Raw genomic sequence first — 6427 nt, 5'->3', positions numbered from 1 at the left:
AAAAAAGGTAGATAGATATATAGATAGATTTTCTGCCTTTTTCCTTTTGGGGGTGGGGCATGAAAGCTAAACTTTATATATCTTATTCTGCACTTTCCCTTTTGAACTGAACCATGTATTTTGGAGCTCTTCCCATATCAGAACATTTATTTATTTATTTATTTATTTATTTATTTATTTATTTTTGGTGGAATGAGGGATTGAACTTAGGCCCTTGAGCTTGCCAGGCAAGCACTTATTCTACTGAGCCATCTCCCTCGTCCCTTTATTTTTTAGAGTTAGATTCTGTTTCACTGTATGGATGACCCATAATTTCACAAACTGTTTATTGGTTTAGTATCTATTTTGCTAGTATAATTAGTGCATATATATAATTTCATTTATTTAAATATTTATGCACATATGTGATTATTTTCTAAGGATGAATTCCTAGCACTGGCTTTAAGAACTAAGATACGGGGCTGGCAAGATAGCTCAGTAGTCTAAAGCACCTGCTTAGGCACATTTGGGCAGCCTCAGGGGACTGAAATTCAATCCCCAGCATGACCTGCTATGGCAGCCCCACCCTCAGGCAGTGCTGAGCCAGCCAGAAAAAAGAATTAAGATACGTTCTAAGTATCCAGACTAGCATGCACATGCAAGAATAGATAGATAGATAGATAGATAGATAGATAGATAGATAGACAGACAGACAGACAGACAGATAGTGAGATAGAAAGAAACTGGGCATGGTGGTGTACACCTATAAACCTGGCACTCAGGAGATTGAGACACAAGGATAGCTTTGAGTAACTGAGTTATATCCTTGACTTCTTAATGTAATTTAAAAATAGTCTATTAGGTTTTTTAATTGCTTATCTGAGTCTTTTAGCCCATTTTTATTTTTATTTTTATTTTTTTGTTTCATTTTTAGTTTGGTTGCTTTTCTATGGCAACAGAAACACTGAAACGACACCCAACTCACAGCACATCCAATACTCTAAGCTCCTTTATGCACATGCAAGAATAGATAGATAGATAGATAGACAGACAGATAGTGAGATAGAAAGAAACTGGGCATGGTGGCGTACACCTATAAACCTGGCACTCAGGAGATTGAGACACAAGGATAGCTTTGAGTAACTGAGTTATATCCTTGACTTCTTAATGTAATTTAAAAATAGTCTATTAGGTTTTTTAATTGCTTATCTGAGTCTTTTAGCCCATTTTTATTTTTATTTTTATTTTTTTGTTTCATTTTTAGTTTGGTTGCTTTTCTATGGCAACAGAAACACTGAAACGACACCCAGGCTTTAGAGGCCAATGTATTTAATGTTGTTGGGTGGGCACTAACATAGAATCAGTTGCCCCTCAAAATGTCAGGCCCTGGGGCCAGAGAGATAGCTCAGCAGGTCTAAGCACCTGCCTGGCAAGTGCAAGGACTGGGGTTCCATCCCTGGTACTGTGTGCCATGCCAGCCCTATTCTGAGTCAGCCACTGAATCCAGGTGTGGTGACACACACCTGTAATCTCAGCGCCAGGGAGGCTGAGACAGGAGGATCGCTATAAATCTAAGCTGCATAGTGAGACTTTCTACAAAAAAAAAAAAAAAAAAAAAGTCAGGCCTTGCTCCTTGGTAGTTTGGGGCTTCTATAGGATAAGCAGGAAGTGCAGAGGCAGAGTGCTTGACTGTCTTTGATTGGTTCTTATTATATATATCACAGTGACCAACTGTGCATCACAGTTGTCTCAGTTACTCTTCTCTCGTTGCTGGGACAAATACCCAGTACCCAAAATGAAGGAAGAAAGGGTTTATTTAGCTCACAATTACTGGAGGCTTCGGTCCATACTTGGCTGGCTCCAAGAAAGATTGGCACATAGCAGAGAATAGCAGTTCATGGCAGAGGCAAAGAGCAAGAGAGAAAAGGGAGTAGTAGCGGCAGCAATGGCTGCAGAGAGGAAGTCTGTTTCCCTTAAATTGCATGCAGGCTATACGCCCCAGGCTGGGTGTAGGATTCACACCCATAATCCCAGCCTTGATTATGAATTAATCTCAAACTCTAGAAGTCCCCACCCCATGGCTGCATGAGGCTTTGGGGGGACAACTAGACACAAATCATAACAACAGTGACCAACCAGCCATCTTTGATTGTAACAGGAACAGTAGAAACAGGGACTGTAACAGGAACTATTTCCTGGGCAACTGAAGTATACTGGTGTGTGTGTGTGTGGGGTTTCTGACAGTTTGTCTTTTCAAAGACCTTTATATAATAAAAGACATTAACCTTTCTTCCTGTTCATTCTACTTGCTTTCATTTTGTTTCTTTAATTTTTATTTAATTTAGGTATTATTTGCAATACTGGGAATTGAGCCCAGGGTTTTTCATGTGTTCAGTAAGTGCTCTCCCTCTGAGCTATATCCCCAGCCCTTTTCTTCACATTCAGAATTGTTGTGTAGTCAATTTTTATCTCCTTTACTTTATGGGTTTTGCTTATAATGTCTTGCTTACATTATTCTAAATGTCAAGGACTCTGGCAGAGGGATCCTGAGATCGGGTTATACCTTGGAATCATAATTTGATTGGATAAAATAGAGAAGTTTTCAAGACATGAATTTTTTTGTGTCCACTCTGGGATATTTTCTCTTTTTTGTTTTTTTTTGTTTTTTTTTGTGGAACCGGGGATTGAACTCAGACCCTTGTGCTTGCTAGGGAAGCGTTTATTCCACTGAGCCATCTCCCCGGCCCCAACTCTGGGATGTTTTGATTTGAAATTCCTCTGGAAACATGAAGGGATAAGGCAGACATCAAACATTGTATAAACCTCTGTCTGGCTTTCTACAAGGAAATATTCCTGAGTTTTTTGAGAGGCTTTGGTTCACTTCCAGTTCCTTATAATTGTCTGTAAATATTCTATGTGTTTAATGGAAGAGTAAGGGAAACAGAGTGAAGGAGTAAAGGCAGAGGGGCTGGGAAGGGTTCTAAGTTGTGTTAGCTTTCTGTTGCTGTGACAAAACAACTGAGAAAATAAATTTAAAAAAGGAAGGAGTTATTTTAATTCATTTTCAGCGGTGTTGGTCTGGGGTCACTTGGCTCTGTTGCTTCTAGGCCCAGGTGTGACAAAACATCATGGTGGGCAACTTGTGGTGGAGAAATGGAGGTAAGAAGGAGGGCAAGGGAGAGGGAGGGAAGAAGAAAGGGAGAGGGGAGAAGACAGTGCCAGAGTCTGGGGCCAGAACACATCCTTCAAGACTTGCCCCCAATGATCTTTCCCAACAAGGCCCCACCTCCCACAGTTGCAACAGTGACATCAGTGGGGACCAAGATTTAGACATGGCCTTTGGAGGGATATTTCATCTCCAAACTATAACAAGAGCCATCAGGTGATAATAGTTACAGAGAAAGATCCAGTAAACTCAGAGGGATTCTTCTCTGGACTCAAAGAGTGTGAGTCAATCTGTGTGTGTGTGTGTGTGTGTGTGTGTGTATCTCCAAGTTCAGTAAGACATGTGTCTCAGGTACTTTTCTCTCATGGCCTGGACAAAATATCCAACCCTCAGAATTAAGGAAGGAAAGGTTTATTTAGCTCATAGTTAGTGGAGGTTTCAGTTCAGACTTGGAGGGCTCCAAGGCAGAGTGGACCATGGCAGAGAGCAGCAATTCATGGTGGTGGAAAACAGTGAAGAGCAAAGGGAGAGGCAGCAACTGTGGCTCCTAGCAAGCCTCTCTCCCCTCTTTACACTGTAATGCAGATTACCCACCCCAGGGCAGGGGTAGCAGTCATGCTCATAATCCGTGCATTTGATCATGAATTAATCACAAACTCTAGAAGCCACAGCATTAATTACATGATACTTTCAGGGGCAACTAGATACAAACCATAACAACATGTCTGTCCCTTTATGGGCTCATTGTACTAAACCAGACCCACCCACAGTGACTTCAACCTTCCAGTGAGCCCATGTTATTTTGGGACTGTTGATGCTGGAAACAATAACTTTGTACTCTGCCATCTGTGCTGCCCTTCTTCTTCCTGCCTCTTCCACTTCCCAATACTTACTACCCTCTGAGATCTTTGACTCACATGGTTTTCTGTGCTCATCCTCTAGTAACTTTCTGTTACTGAATATGCATTTCTGAGGGTGTCTCTTCTTTAAAATAAAGTTCAATGTTATATAATTATACCTAAAATATCAATTGTCACCATTTGGTGAATTTTATATACGTGTCATTATGGTGTGTGATTGATGACCCCCCCCCAAGCCTCACAGTCTTAGATGGGGCTTTTATACAAGAGGCTGAATCTTGAGTGTGTGATGCTGGGATTGAGGGTGTGTGATTACTAAATCAGTCCACTAATTGGTTTGGCTTAGTTCTGGCTAGGATTAAGGGTGTGAGTGCTACACCTGCTCTAGGGCAGGTACCCTGCACAGTGTAGGGAACCAAAAGAGACTCATCTTCTCCTCTTTTATTGCTTTGCTACCTTCTGGCCACCCTGAACTGGTTACCCTGTGTTGTCTTCCACCGTCATGAACTATTGTCCTTCTGCCATGTGCCAGCCTGCCTTGGAGCCAGCCAATTATGGACTGGAACCTCTACAAATTATGAGTTAAATAAACCTTTCCTCCTTTAACTGTTGGTGTCAGGTAACTAAGACTTGTGTTTTTTTTTTTTTTTTATTACCACATACCAAATTACCACACACATAGCAGCTTGTTCTGTAGGTCAGAAGTTGGGCACAGTTTTCTACTTAGGATTGTAGGGCTGAAATCAGGATGTAGAGCTCAACTAGGTGAAGATCCACCCTCAAAGTCCCCCTGGTCTTTTTGTTTGTTTCCAAGCTTTTATTGAAGTGCAGTAATCCTGAATGAATTTTATTCCATTTTGTTGGGTACTGGGAATCAAACTCAGGCACTGTGCCACTGAGCTGTCTCCCCAGCCTGGATGAATTTTAGATCTTGTTGAAAGCAGCCACGTCCATGGATTGCACACAGTCCTCAAAAGCAGTGATCTGCTCCTCCAGAGTATCTGTTCCAACTTTAGCATTTTCAACTACACACTGTATTTTAAGTTTTTAAATTCTACATCCCAGAAGAACTACTTTAGAAGAGCCCTGTCCAAGACATTTGCTTAATTGCTTCCAACACACTCTAATTTTCCTACATCTGTCTCATCATTTCAAGGTCTTACATCAGCATTGGCAACAAGTGCAGGGTTTTTTTTTTTTTTTTTTTCCTGAATGCCTTCAGGGCAGGTTTGGCTGGCTTGAGTTGTGGGGATCGAACCACAGCAACCTGAGCCTCACTGCTTTGTTGAAGCAGCCACTTAAAGAGCTGAGCTAAGGGGCAGGCCCCCACAGGTTTTTATTCTTCTTATTCTTCTTATTATTATTTGGACTCATATTTGCAAGTTGTTCTTCCTTTAGCCTCTTTGCTTCATCACTTTCCTCTTCATCATCAGATCCAAAGAGATCTACATCACCATCATCTTCACTGTCGGTAGCTCCACTTCTAGTGCGGTCTCCACATTGACAGGCTAATGCTTGCCTAAAGCCTGCTCCGCTCCTGATGAGCTGGCCTTTTCCTTTTATAGGATTTCATGTGATTATACCAACATAAGGCATCACACAAGTGCAGGCAGTGGCCTGGAGGCTGCTTCAGATATGCCCTCTCTGCTGTGAGGACACTTATCCCTCGAAGTGGCTCTTGCTTACCAGGTAATTGTGGAGTACCTGGAGGCTAGGGGGCTTTTCAGGCCTCCAAAACTTATGGCCTCTGCTGTCACCAGGAGTGCTCAGGGCTGAGAGAAAAAAGGGTCCCACAGATTTTTGACAGAACACATATACTTGCAACTGTAGGCGGAGGTCCATCGCCATCGTCTTGCTAGCTGTGGGCTGGGCCCTATCTCATCACCCACAGATCCCTCTAAAGTATAGTACTTGTAATGTGACACCCTGTCACTTTAAATTTCTGACCTTGGAGAAGATCCAGCCTTTATGGGATCACCTGATTAGGTCACGCCCACGTAGGACAATGTCACTATGGATGATCTTTGAAGTGATATGGATGGTCCTCATCAAATGCTTCTACTTAGATTATCTGACTTTATTGTGGTGTGAAAAGTACTCATTTAGTAGAGATTATACCTTGAATCTTGATCTTCTCCTTAGCACTGTGCGAAGCCCTTGCAGTACTAGCCAGGAGCAGGAGCTACAGCTCTAGTGAGCCCCGTAGTCACAAGGCTAACAATCACAGATCCACGGGCACCGCACTGCAGGGGTGTTATGCATACTGTATTTTGTGTTTTCAAATCCTATTAGGTCTACAAAACCCCCACCTGTGTCTTTTGTACTTAAAGAATTGTTCTGTTTTTCATTTTCATATACTGTTCAATAAATTACATGAAATAGTCAACACTGTACTATAAACTAGCTTTGTGGTGATGATTCT

At 41.9% G+C, this 6427-nt stretch overlaps 1 pseudogene; it reads right to left on the bottom strand.

Annotated features, from left to right (window-relative positions):
- Nucleotides 1-4929: 4929 nt before the first annotated feature.
- On the bottom strand, nt 4930-5853 carry LOC101580045 (annotated as a pseudogene).
- Between the last annotated feature and the right edge of the window lie 574 nt (nt 5854-6427).

The sequence above is a fragment of the Octodon degus genome, unplaced genomic scaffold (genome assembly GCF_000260255.1).
Source record: "Octodon degus isolate 3935 unplaced genomic scaffold, OctDeg1.0 scaffold00028, whole genome shotgun sequence".
NCBI lineage: Eukaryota > Metazoa > Chordata > Mammalia > Rodentia > Octodontidae > Octodon > Octodon degus.
The sequence above is the reverse complement of the archived record's forward strand: the minus strand, read 5'-3'. Positions and strand labels throughout refer to the sequence as shown.